This window comes from Cinclus cinclus, chromosome 1 (genome assembly GCF_963662255.1).
Source record: "Cinclus cinclus chromosome 1, bCinCin1.1, whole genome shotgun sequence".
Taxonomy (NCBI): Eukaryota; Metazoa; Chordata; class Aves; order Passeriformes; family Cinclidae; genus Cinclus; species Cinclus cinclus.
The window spans coordinates 149153548-149167574 of record NC_085046.1 but is presented as its reverse complement, the minus strand read 5'-3'; the positions used below and the strand labels follow the sequence as shown (position 1 = coordinate 149167574).

The following is a 14027-nucleotide window of genomic DNA, read 5'->3' as shown; positions in this document are numbered from 1 at the left end:
TGGTTCAGGGAGAGCTTCCCATGGAGAAAGCTGGTGTGCAGACTCATGATTATGATAAAATATGCAGGGATATTGTGGACTCAGTCACCTTCCACAATTTTGTGTGGAAAATACATGTCCAACAGTAACTGTGCCAAGAGTTTGTTCAGTCTGATCTCAGATAAATACAGAGTTTAGTATTTATCTGGAAAAGCAGGGGTTTTTTCCATTTTTTTTACTCATTTTTGTCTTCTTATTAGAAGTACCCTGTGGCAAGAAAGATTCTTTTCCAGAATGTGGGCAGAATGTTGGTTTATCTTCAGAAATTGGTGACAAATATTTCTTCAAGAGAAGAGAGATATTATTTTGTCTAAAAATGAGATTTCCTGCTCCCCAATAGCTATTCTGTGTATGGTAATGAAGGAGAAACAACAAGAATGTGTACATTTTTTATAATGGTTATATATGTGTATATATATAGGTGTGTGTATATATATGTATATATATATATGCCTTCCTTCTCTCACCCTTCCTTCCTGCTGAAATATATCAGCACTAGTGAGTAGTGAGGGTTTCAGTCCCTGTGAGGGTCCTGTCTCAGCTCCTGTTGTACCTGACTGGGAGATCTGTGCATTTTGAAGGTAGCCTGGATCTGCCTTTGGCATCCTCTCAATTCACTTCCAAGCTTTCTTCACTCTTTGTCCTCTTTCTGAGCACCTTTTGTGTTCTTCTTTCACTCTTGAACAGTCCCTGCTATCATTTGTTTGGTTGTCTCTCTTCTTTTTCCACCTTCTTTTATTTCCCCCCATATTTTGTTCATGTAACTCCTCTCTGTAAAATTCTTAAAAAAGGCATTTGAGAGCAAACAGCACTGAAGCCATTTCCTTGTGGCAGGTTCCCCTTTTACAACATATGATATGATCAGTTACATTTCTGACCATAACCATAGGATTAATATTTTAATTCTGCTTATTGACATAATGATACCCATTGTGAGACTAACAATATAAATGTGCTGGGGGAACAGCTAGGAAAACAAGATAAGGGAGTCTCAATGCCCAGGGGACATACACAAGGTGGAGAGTAATGGGGAGCATTATGTATTTTGCTCATCAACAATTTTTCAATGAAAGAGGATTTAAAAACTGCTGCAGTTTTCAGCATATTAAGAGTGTGAGGTGAATTGGGATTAGCTTTGGTAGTGACTCCATGTTGTAACAAACTACTTGTGACTCCAGCTTAGTTTGTGAAGTTCCTCACCTCACTGGAACCTGTGGAAATCTGAAGTGTCCTCAGTAAGTAGTGCTGTCTTCTAGTTTGAAAATTTGAAGAGATGTGAAACAAGGTTTATCCAGGTTTGGGAATTTGAATGTTTTAAAATATAAGTCTGTTTCTGCCTGATTTCTGCACTGCCCTTTAGGAGAACTCTCCTTGAAGAGAAGACTAGTGATCTTCATAACTCAAAAGTACAGTGTCATGATGGAAAGTAACCATCTGAAATAAAACAAATGTGTTCAGTACAGGTGTCACTGAATAATTAAATATCATAAGACAAATAAAAGTACCAGTAACATTAGAGAGGACATCATGGGAAAATACCACATCAATAGGCAGGAAAATTTTGCTACAGCCTTCACTAGGATCAAAATTCTGCTCTCATCAACAAAATCCCAGGAATAATAAATGTTTTCTTGCTTATATTCTATTTCTTGGTTAGGGTCATTCCTTGTAACATGAAGCTCAGCCTGGAGTTTGGGAGAGAGGAAGGTGGGATTTGTGAGGAAGCCAACTTTTACACAATGGCTTCAGCACTGCAGTACATCCTTCTTGGCCCATATTGGGCATCCCTTGATCGATTTAAATTGACCTTCAGACTTCTTCTTGCTTCTGAGCACTAAATCCTGGAGAAGCAAAGACCTCTTGTCTGACTCAAGCACATTTCATGGATAATTTCTCTGTCTGTTCTTTAAACTCTCTAACATCTTCAACAGACACAGCACTGAGCATCTGCTTCCTCCTCTCTCCCCACCACTGGTTTGCTTCTAATGAAATATTTATTAAGTGAATGATATTTGCAGTCAGAGAAGGAGATAATTCATGCAAGCAATCAGCTCTGGGTTAACTGGAGAATAAAAATGTCTTGGACCGTAGCAAAAACTCATAATCAAAGGGCTCCCCAGCTATCCATCAAACAATCAATTACTGTATCCATTAGTCCCCTTTCACCACACATTAGAACAATTTACTAGACATGCTAATGTCCGGGTCATTGCTCCTTAAGGATGAGCAAACACCAGGGGCATCTATCAAAGTTTTGATGCAGTGTGATCTCATACAGGGTGAGTGTATAGCTTAGTTCACTTCATATTCTCATGGTGTTAGGTCTGTTAAAGACCTGGTCTGTGAGGGAGATGCTGATTGCCTCCCATCCTCACCAGCTGAGGGAAACTTGTCAAAAGAAGTTGAACTTTTCACATGATTCTGCCTTCTGTGTGGTGAGACAGGAGGTCATTCTGTGTGACAGATGAATAAAAAAACAGGATACCAGAGGTGGTTTTGTCACTTCTTTGTCACACTGGCCAGGTAATTGCAAACATGTTTTCTACTCTTACATGTGCTGTGTGGGGGAAAACAGGATTTCTCCATGAAGAGGGAATGCAAGAGGCAGCTTCTAGGGCATCACCCCAGACCTGTCCTCACCTAGTCCTTTACAAATCTAATGGGAATTCAAACCATACATGCTGAAGGAATCTCTGTTAATTCCTCCACAGTATAGATTTCTATCTCTGAAGGCAACTCTTTCTACAGGCAGCTGGGAGAAACAAACACATCTTAGTGTACTCAGCTGAGCTAAGTATGATATATTTATATTTAAATGTTTTCTATTAAAAAAAAATCTGTGTGATTTTTGGTCAGTTTTTTGGGGTTTTTTTTGTTTGTTTGTTTTGGGCTGTTCAGGTTTTTTCTTTTTCCCCATAGCCTCCCTTGGCCACAGCTGGGCATGTGTAGTGAAAATCTCTACTTCTGAGCCTGACATTCAAGGCTCCCTTTTTAGTCTATGGCACAGTCTTGTGTTAAGTAGCTGTCAATCTTTTTAATCTGGAGACTAGGGCTCTTATCTCCATTGACTTTATTGACCATGTCTCCATTGATTATAGTGGGAGTTTTAATCAGGAGCTCAGAGGTCAGTGCCTCCACTGTGGGTATGTAAAGTTGGAGAGGTGGATTTCTGGCAGTTCAATTTGCCTGATCAATTCAAACAAAGATATCCACTGTGCAAACACCTCAAATTGGTGTTAAGAGGGATCCCACTTACATGTCAATACCACCAGTCCTGAACCAGCATCTGCCTAATTTATCCCTCCTCCTCTGAATGACACTTGATATCTGATGGAACAAAGTGGCATTTCTGTTTACAGGGTAAAGCTCCTTGTCTCTATTGCCAGTTTGGAGAAAAGCAAAAAAAAAAAAAAAATAAAAAAATGAAGGGGCAGAACTTTATTGGATTGAATCTCCTGCTGGAGAAACACACTTCACAGTTTTGAGTAGACAGGCAGCAGAAGGAAATGAATTCCCTGCAAGCACCTTTCCTGTGGTTCACTGTGATCCCTTTGTCCCTCCAGAATCCATGGGTTCAGTGGCAGTGTCTGCACCCATGTGTTAGTAAGGAGCTTCTTGTGCAGTGAAAACCTGGGTTTATATGATAAAAAAATCTCATTTTCACACACACAGACTTTCAGAGGAAGAGCAGAAAATTGTCATCTTTCTACAGAGAGAATCCTGTTCTAGTATGGGTTTGCAGACAGAGGTCTCTTTCAGGAAGTGAAATATGATTTTAATTCAGTGAGTGTGTCCCAGACTTTCAGAATCAGTTCATTACTTCTTTATTACTGTAGGAGTGGAAAATGATCAGATTTGAGTCCTTTGGGACTGGGTTAAATAGTGAGGAAAATTATTAAGATGCAACAAGTCAACCAATCAAAGACCCATGCAGCATTTTTAAGAGTGGACTTCAACACATGACAAAATTTCTCCTGTGTTTGGGTGGAAGTTTCCAACAGAAATATACTTTTATGGCACAAGCAATGAAATCTTGGAGTTTATGGCTTGGGAAGGGCTTTGGTATGTACAGAGAGAACAAAAAAGAGCACGAACAGGGCAAGTAAAATAACATGAGGCATATAGTCCATAAACATCAGATGAGAAAATAAGGGAGCTAAATTAAATAGTCTTGAAGAAAGTATCAATAGAGACATGATTACAGTCTGTAAATACTTTCAAGGTGAAAATACAAATGAAGACCAGGTGAATTATTCATAGAGTTAAATGATAGAAGCCAAGATAGCCTGATGGTAGGAAAGAAACATGTAGGTTAAGTGCTAAAACTAATAAAGAACCCTTGTGTGGATGGTTAAAACCCCATCAGTTTGCAAAGTCAATAGCACAGTTAAAACAGAAGTAAAATAAATAATAATGATAGTGCAATAAAAATATGTGGTAGAAATTATCTGAATGTTTATCTGTGGCCTCTCCTGCCTCTGACACAGTTAAGACATTGTCCCGATATTAACTGGAAAAAATGGGCAGATTATGGACAATTTTGTTACATGTCACATTCTGGAGGCGCTGAGCTGAAAACCTTTCAGCATTTTTTTCATCTTAATCCTTTTGCTGAATGCTTTATTTTGGAAACAGTTTAGGTAGCTTTTCAGTGCTCATGAAAGCCTGTATGCTAATGGGGTGGTGTGGGACTGAATGAGGAAAGGTTAACATCTCTGTGAGTGTATATCACTGAGACAGCACCGAGCACCTGAGGATAATAAAGCTACTCTGCACTGCTTCCCTTCCTGAAACTTCCTATTTCTTGTCACCATTTGGAAGGTTAAATTCACTTCATCCTGCCCTGTAAAGAATTCATAGAGGATAAATTAGCAAACTGCCAAATTCTCCCTATTTCATTCTCCCTGGACAACTCAGAAGAAAGATTTTGTTCCATTTAGCAATGTTTACACTTCCTATTTTCATTATTTCACTTTGCAGGCACTTTGGTGCCAAATACGCCTCTGTGTCTAAATTTCCCTAATAGTGTTAGTTTCTTGTCCCTGAGACATTGCCTAGTTCTGTAATAACTCTATCACTGTTCTTGAGGAAGAATATAATTTTCTTTCTGCTGTTCTTGTGTTTTTCTCTAAACCAGTAAATGTTCTGACTTGATTTGACTTGAAATTCAAGTTGTCGCTCTTCATTCTTCTGGAGATTGGAACTCATGTCCACTGAATAAGGTTGACTGCTGTTAAATATTTCCAGTAAAACAATGTCCTCTTGTCCATGTCAGTCCTTGCTGTCAGAACACACAGAAATCAGGACAAGCATTTCATTCCCTTCAGTTAAACTTTCATTTTCAGGTTGTTTGCAGGTCGGGAGATTAGACTGAGTTGGGTGGGAGTTATCTCTGGCCAGGAGAAAGAACCATCATCCCCTCCTGCATGGGCAGCTGGGCACTGGGAAAGTCCTATTGATATTTTGGGCTTTAGTGGGAGCACTTAGAAGGACAGAAGACATTTCAATTTAGTTGAAAATATGATCTCTGTTTTGCTGAATGTATTTCTTTAGATATACAAATGCTACAGAACCTTTTAATTGCAAAATTTCCTGTCTAACTGAGCTCCGCCGTGCAGTGCTCTGCCATAACGGTGCACTTAAAAAGACAACACTATAATCAGATTCAAATTTCCAAGTGTCTTTATTTCATCCCAGTATTGCCACTTGGATGATTATTTCCCTTGAGATGTAACATCTGATGTTTGGAGGAAAAGGGGAAAAAAAAATTGGTTTGAAGAGTGGGGAGATTATAACAGGAAATTTGTGTCCCCCCAACATGAGAAGGTCATGGATCATTTGTAGTGAGTCTGAGGAGGCCACGAAGATGTTCAGGAAATTGGAGCACCTCTGCTCTGGAGACAGGCTGGAAAAACTGGGGATGTCCAGCCTGGGAAAAGAATGATCCAGGGAGATCTTGGAGCCCCTTCCAGTGCCTAAAGAGACTTCAAGAGAGCTGGAGGGGGGCTATGGACAAGGGATGGAATGCCAAGGAATGGGCAAATGACCTCAGACTGAAGTAGGGGAGATTTAGATTGGATATTAGAAATAAATTATTTAGTATGAGGGGGATGAGAATCTGGCACAGGTTGACCAGAGAAGCTGTGGCTCCCCCCATCCCTGGAAGTTTTCCAGAACAGTTGGACAGGGCTTGTAACAATCTGGGATAGTGGAAGGTGTCCCTGCCCATGGCAGTGTTTGGTGTAAGATGATTTTTAAGGTCCCTTTCAACCCAAACCTTACTCTGCTTCTATGATTATTCAAAATGAGACTCTTGTGGATGGTGCCAAAAGCTGTACCACCTTGTTGCTCAAAGCTCAGCTCCTGTGTTCATCCTTCTCTCCCACAAAGGGGGACCCCACTCTCACAAGGAGGCAGGAACCTTGTCTTGTGTCCCCAGCCCCATTCCCCTCAACTGACCACCCAAGGCTCTTCCAGATGTGTAGTGACAAGATTCCTCTGATTTTTGTCTTAATTTAGGATCAGGCTTTTGGGCAGTAACAGAAGCATCCTGGCAGTACAGGGGCTGAAAAATGGGCAGATATTTTTTTAAAGAGACACTAAATGAGAGTGATTCTCAATATCAGGCTCTGAACATTTTCTTGGACACTGAACAGTCCACTGAAACCCTGCCAAAGGCCAGGAAAAAAGGAGAGATTAAAAAATTGATGCTAATGGAGTTTTGCGGGAGTCAAAAATGTTTCTAAAAATAAAACTGGCAGACAGTCCAAAAACAAAATGGAAAGTACAAAAGCAGTCTATTTTTTGAAAGAAAGAAACATACTTTTTATTTCCAGCATCTCTCTGCTTTTCCACTGCTCCAGAGTGGCACTGTGCCTGTGTCCCTGCTGCAGGAAATAAAGCTGAATTTGGTTCTTGACTCTGTGTGAACCCAGGAAAAAAATACTCCTCACTATTTAAAATTTTTGGTACTAGATGGGTGTTAATGGATGAGCCAGTGACTCATTTTCCCTCTTGTTTGCCTTTCTAGCAGGAACCTGCTCACCAGCTGTGCAGCACATATGTTGGGAGGCAGAGACAACACGATAGTTTCTAGACAGTCTGGATGTGTCTGTGAGCTCTTTCAAGCATGGGCTATTTACACAAATTCTGGGGGTTTCAGCTGCTCAGGAGGGGAGCTGTGAGTAGGGAGTCTCTGCCTTGCATCAGGATCCAGGGACAAGCAGAGCTCAGCTCTCAGACAGCACTGCCAGCCAAAATTGCTGCCAGCAGAGACGTGCAGAGACAGAGAATGCTGAGAACATAACACAGACAGCTAGGAAAGGGTAGAAACAGCTTTAGGAATGTGTTGTGGTGCTGTAAAAAACACTGGTGAATGCTCTCCTTGTCTTAAAGGAATGTTTCTGCACTTGCTCTGCATATATGGAGATACCACCTGAAGGTGGTGGCAGCACAGGCAGTTGGCTTTGGGAAGGATGGGTGCAGACAGGCTGAATTCATTCAGTGAAATGGGTTTGAAAAGCAGAGCATGTTGGATTACAGAGAGGGGAGATGTGTGCCTCTCTTCACTGATGCTGTTTTGTTTCACTCATGTCACCATGGGACCGTCTATTTGCATGGTACATAAAGTTGCCAAATCAAGAGCAAAAAAAGAAGGAGGACTGGAAACAGGAACAGAACAAGCTGCTCCTTCCTTCAATCAGACAAGGTGAAAGTACGTGGCAAAACGTAGCCCTCATGATGAACTGAAGTTTGACCTAGAAGCTGATGATCTCCATGAGTAAAATATGAATGTCAGCCCCACCATCTAAGCCTGGTAGGAAGGGCATTCCTCCTAAATTTGGTCTTCACTGTGGGGAGAAAATGTGCTGTGCTTCTTAAAAGTACATCACTTATCAGAGAGCTAAACCTCAGGCCCCTGGCTTATTTTCTTTTTTTTTCATCTACCACAGACAGGTCATTTAATTCTCCCACCCTGAGTACAGTAAGATTGACTCTGAACTCAAGCAGCCCTGGGTGATGAGGTCAGGATTGCTTAGAATGAATTTGGTGAAGTAATAAAGTCTTGAAGGCAAGCTAAAGAAGAGGAGAACAGTAGGAGGTATGAACTAGGTACTCTGTTTCTAAGTCTCTTCCAGTTCCAGGAAACCGAAAAGGTTTTCTCAGTCCTCATGACTGCAGAGACCTGAATGAGTAAATGTAAAAATGCTGAAAAGCAAATTAGCAAAATACCTTCTGTTAATACATTTTCCCTAAAATTAGTATTTTCTTGCATATTCTGTAGTAGGAAACTGGTGGAAAGGGTGATTTTCTTGCTCAATTTCACATTCCTTTCATTCAAAAGTAAACACCTTGATCAGGAGTGAAGACAGAAACACATGAAGGATTCTAGTTAATTTAAATAAAAATGCACTTCAACCCTTCCCTTTATGCTAATTTCCCCAACCTGTTTTTTCTCATGCTACATTGGTGCAGAGTAATCAAATTTGAATAAGTCGAAGAAAATGCTGAATCCATTTCTGTATTTGCCCATGTCAGTGATGCGGGCAGGAAGGATTCAACACATTTCACTTGAAAGTTGTCCTTGTTGTGGTAATTTTAAATTTGGCAGCTTTTGAGTGAAAAGGAAGAGGAGGCAATGGTTAATTTGTGATTTCTTGTGATGTATTTCTTTCCCAGTTATTGTGGGAAGCTCCTCTCCTAAGACAACCGAGCTCAGATTGCCAATCACTGCTGTGATCTTCCGTGTGAAAGATAATGCAAAATTGTAATATCACTATTTCTCTCCTCTAAAAGATTTAGAAGTCCCAGGCTGCTTGTTCTGTGCCTGCCTGAGGCCTTTCTACCTGTAATTGCTTTGGGCTTTTGCTTGGTGTGGTACATCTCTAAATCTCATTGAGCCTGCAAGGTTAGTTGTTTTGGAAGGATGGTTTGAGAGAGATCATCTAATCCGATTTATCTGTCAGCTTTAACCTGGCTGTATTTTGGGGATATTTGGGCCAAACTGGCTGCTCTGTATCATTTTTGTCCCAAGCAGCTTTGCAGTGCCAACCTGCAATTAAAAATGTGTCAGGCAGAGTAACTCCAGCAGTGCTCTGCACTGTGGCCCTCCATGCATGGTGTTTTATTGATCTCTAATGCAGACACTCCAACCTCATTATTCTACACGCAATAAAATGTGAATCTCTGAGCCTGGCTGCTACTGAGAATAGGAGATCCTCATAAAGACTGTTTATGTGTCTATATGTACTATAAAGTAAGAGATAAACATCTCTGCATTTGCATTTGGTTTGAAAGCCAGAGCCAAACGTTACCCAAGGAGATGTGAGAGTTTGCAGGAGCTGTGGGAGGTGTGGTGGTTGCTGCTGGAGCTGGCCATGTCCCTGCTAGGGGTGCAGGACTGGAGATTGGGGAAGATAGAGCAACATTCCTTGGTTTACTCCCTGAGTCATATAAAAGCTCTGAAATGCTCCTTTTTCATGGTTGCAGAAGATTTCCTTGGAACTGCCTGCAGACTGTAGCACAAAATTAGCTCAGACAAGTGAGACTGGTTTTGCCTGTGCTCCTATAAACTGGGAAGTAACAAAGAATTTGTGAATGGTGCTGTGCATATCAAAGGCATCTCCGGGGCCTTAAAACCCAGCAATGCTCCAGATGCTTGAAATGTGCCTGTGAATGGAGTCGTGGTCAGAGGAAAAGGAACTTGTGCTCCTTCTTATTCTCCAGAATTAGTTTCTCAGTCCAGGTGGGGGACTGCTGGCTCAAATTGAACTTGCTGTCAAGCAGGGGCCCCAGAGTTCTGCCACATCCATCCCAAGATACTGTGTTCGTATCCTCTTCCCAAACTTTCACCCACAGAAATTAAACCCTCCTCCCCAGAACACAAGCCTGGTGGAGTTTGGAGTGGAAGGAGGTGGTGTAGAAATGGGCCTATGTTGTTTCATTCCAGGCTTAATGAAGTTCCCTTCTCAACTGTCTTCATTTGCTATTAGTGTCTTATTAGCTACTATGGAAAGTAGAATTTGTGATTGTCTTCCTCAGCCCTTCATTCTCCTGTCCCTGTGGTGTCACTCACCTGGTGGACATTCTGTAAATACAAGTTCAATAAATCCTGGTTATTTACATTAACTCTTCCAGCTCTTTTTGAAAAGGCTGTGAGAGGCCCATCTTATTTCTCACCTCTATTATCCATCTTGTACTAACCTGAGCTAGAGGGAGTGTGTATGTGTCCCTATTTGCCTCTGTTGTGTAATTTTTGTCTATATCTTCAGGTTTTGGGGAGGATTGGAGAAGAAATTTTCCTTTGAAGTCACTAAACATTTTTTTGGCACTAAAAGACATTTCTCATCCATCTCCAGTCAATATTTCATGCCCTGAATTAGTGGTAAGGGTGTTCCCTTGTAACTGGCAATCAGGAATGTCACCACTGAAGTTAGTGATGTAAAAAAGAGCTGCAGGACTGGGAGGTGCCAGGACACTCTCACTGCCACAGAAATCCCCCAGCTCTCTGAAGATGGACTGTGAGGGCTGACTGGTGTTAGGTTAGCTGGAGTTCCCATCAGGTTTCTGCTTCTCTGTGGAATAAAGACCGTGTGGGAGCCAGAAGAGAGGCCATTTCAGTCCCTTGCTTGGTGATTTTGCATGACAAGAGTTGTCAGATTTGTGGTATTCTGTCCCTTCTGACAAATGGGGACTGAGGCAGGACCAAGGTTAGGAGGGGGTTATTTTTGGAGGGGTCTCAGTCATGCAACATCTGAGGCAAAGATTTTACTGGTGATAAAGTACAGGCACTGACAGAAGCTGTCACCGTCCAGATAAAACCCTTTTTTTTCTCTCTTTCTCTCTTTTTTTTTTCTTTTCCCTATCAGAAGCTTCATATAGCATCTCCCCATTGGTGGAATAAATCTGATAAAAAAATGTAGTTGTAAGCAGCAACGATTTTATCTTGGTGAAAAGATTTTATCCAACAAGAAAAATGTTGTGCCTGAGCATAATTTTTCAGATATGAAGAACAACAGCATGGTATGACCCTCAGTCCTAAGGATTTAGTTTTAAAAGAACTACTGAGCATATCAGATATACTCAACTTTTTCTCTGCTATACATATATTTTTTTTTCCATTGGCAGAGTTCAGTTTATAGATACATCTTGACAAAAATCTGCCAGAGGCAAATTTCAACAAAAGAACAACTTCAAACACATCCAATTAACAATTTATGAAAGGAAATCCGACAGAAAATTACACAGAGATTCACAGGGCATAAGATTTGACACTAAATCAAATTTACTGTGGAAATGCCTGTACAGGGAGTTATGGCCCCAGTGCAGTGTCAAAGGGAACTTTATCTGTGGAGGCTCAGTGAGTGCCCTCCATCTGATCTTTTCTTGCTATAAATAAAATGTTTTGTCAGACATGGCAATGAACATAACTCAGAAGGGAATGAAGAGCACTGATAAGCCCAGCTATATGCAGCTTTCAATCAGAAGCATTAGAAGTGATTAGATTTTTTTCACAGTTTCAGATTTAAGATGTTTTTTCACTTTATTGCAGAAATGAGGGGCTCAGTACCATGGACAGCACAAAATCACTCGTATTTTTTAGCACGGCATACAGACCCTGGTAGCAGGCCATGGTGACTGTATTTAACATTATTATGGAAGCATTTTTATGTCTGGAAGGAAATATCAGCCCCTCTGCATCCTGTTGTTTTACTGGCTTACTCATTCAGCAGCCGTGGTTGGATTTTTTTGGAAGATGTTAAGGATGCAAACACATGTAATTGCCTTCAGCAGCTCTGAAATTAACTTAGGTCACTACTTTGTTTAGAGAATGAGATCTTTACCTATTTAAACACATGGATAGCTGTTTTTTTTCCCCTAGAAGATGGCTGAGCAGGAGCCCTTACAATGTGTTTTCTGAGTAATTTGCAGGGAGGAAGTATTATTTACAGATACCAGGCCCAGCAAGTGAGGATGACTGAAGTTGACACAGGCCAAGATAAAGCATATTTATGGTACAGCTGTGTTATTCCATGGACTAACCTAATCTGAAGAGCTGGTTGCTGCCTCTCCTGTTATCACTGCGCTCCCACATCAGAGCAGGAAACATTTGAACACGTGTAAACTTGTGTAAACTTGTTGTCTTCCACTGAAATTCAGACTTGCACAGGACAAGCATGGCTTTGAGTGTCCATTCGTGGGCATTGAGGTCCTTGGGGCAGCATCCTTGCTGTGGACAGAGCACACAATTTTCATCAGAATACTTTTCCTGTGTCTAATAAGGCAGATTCTTGGGATCTTCCAGCCTACTTGGCCATGTGCAATTTGCCTCTGCTCATCTGAGCCCACTGGTGAAGATGAGAGGACCCCTCTGTCACTAAATGAAGCATTAGAACACCCCAAGTTTTTTTTTTTCAGGACTCCATTAATACACTCTTTTGGCACTGAAACACTACCAGGAAAGTTAGTGTCCAAGGCACGTAATAATTAGTGAATAAAACACCCCCCAGAGTATCTTAATCCTATTAAAATATGTCTTATAAAGTGTAAATTAATCTTTAACCTAATTTTAAATGATGATTTTCTTCCTGTAACGCACCCTTTCTCAGTAGATCCCTGGAAAGCAGAAGGTGAAACAAAGTAAGACATTAATGTCAAAGATGTTAATCTTCTGTTCTTATTTTGAAAGATACTTGACAGTTTGCTGCTGATTTTCCTATTTCCTTCTACTTCTTCCATCACCCCACTTCCTATACCATGTTGTGTTTTCTCTTCCTTGTCTCCAACGAGTTATGGTGATAATAATAATGAATTAATTTTATAAGGCAAAGTCTAAGTGTAAGCAAATGCAAAAATTCTTTTGTTTCTAAATACAGGAATTGCATACTTTTTAAAGAGTTAAAGCAGAGTTAGAGATTTAAATAAACATTTCCAGGCTCATGTCCTCCCAGTCCTTCCAGTTCTCCAGCCCTGTGCCCTTCCATCTAAATGCCCTGTGGCCTCATTCACACTGTGAATGTCCACGCTGTGGCCTGTTTACACTGTGGGAATTCAGGGGAATTAACACTTTTGAAGATGTACCCATGGTAAGACAGCAAAGGCTTTTAATTTTCAGGCACTACTCCCAGTGTTTGGGCTTCAGATAAACCCAGATCCAGAGAACTGAACTGAGTACTTGTTTTCTCCTGTGGCTTTCAGAGGATTTGGGGATGTTTAGGTTATGGATGTGATATGGCCACTGCCATTTCTCCTTTCAGCTTCAGAGCATCAGAAGCACTTGGCTTACTTTTTTATTGTAACTTTAGGTTAAAACTCAAAGCTCAGCTCAAAATTAAGTTAGAGGACCATGAACACTGTTTGAAGTGGAATACTCATGCAGCTGCAAGGTTGGAGCCTCCAACAGCACCTCTTAATTTAGAACTTGAGCTCAGCCTCCAAACCATCCTTGAGTCAGTTCAGTCTTCAAGTGCAGTCAGGACTAAACCTGACACAGGCACAGAACCTAAGGGCTGGGTAGGGAAGATCTTGTTAACCTTCTGCCCCTACCTTTTGTGTAGATCCAATTGGTTCTTGAACAAGGATTTAAAATCTGGACCTGAATAGAAGTGCAGCTGCAAAATTGAAGAAAATTGTATCTTAGGGCTTATACAATGAGTTAGGGGCTGTTAAAGAAGAGGAAGATAAGCTTATTAAACAGGCAGAGAGGCCATGGGTGGATGATTTTAAACTGAAAGAGAAGATATTTAGATTAGATATTAGGAAGAATTTCTTTCCTCAGAGGTTGGCAAGGCACTGGAATGGGGTACCCAGAGAAGCTGTGACTGCCCCATCCCTGGAAGTGTCCAAGGCTAGGCTGGATGGGGCTTGGAGCAACCTGGGACAGTGGAAGGTGTCCCTGCCCATGGCAGGGGGTGGAATGAGATGATCTTTGAGGTCCTTTCAGCCCCAGCTATTCTGTGATTCTATGACTGTGATCAGATGTGTCAGAA

General features: G+C 41.1%; 1 protein-coding gene across 1 annotated transcript in view; it reads left to right on the top strand.

Annotated features, from left to right (window-relative positions):
• The window catches only part of TSNARE1 (t-SNARE domain containing 1), a 347022-nt gene that overhangs the window by 178539 nt on the left and 154456 nt on the right, over positions 1-14027 (top strand). The window lies entirely within an intron of this gene.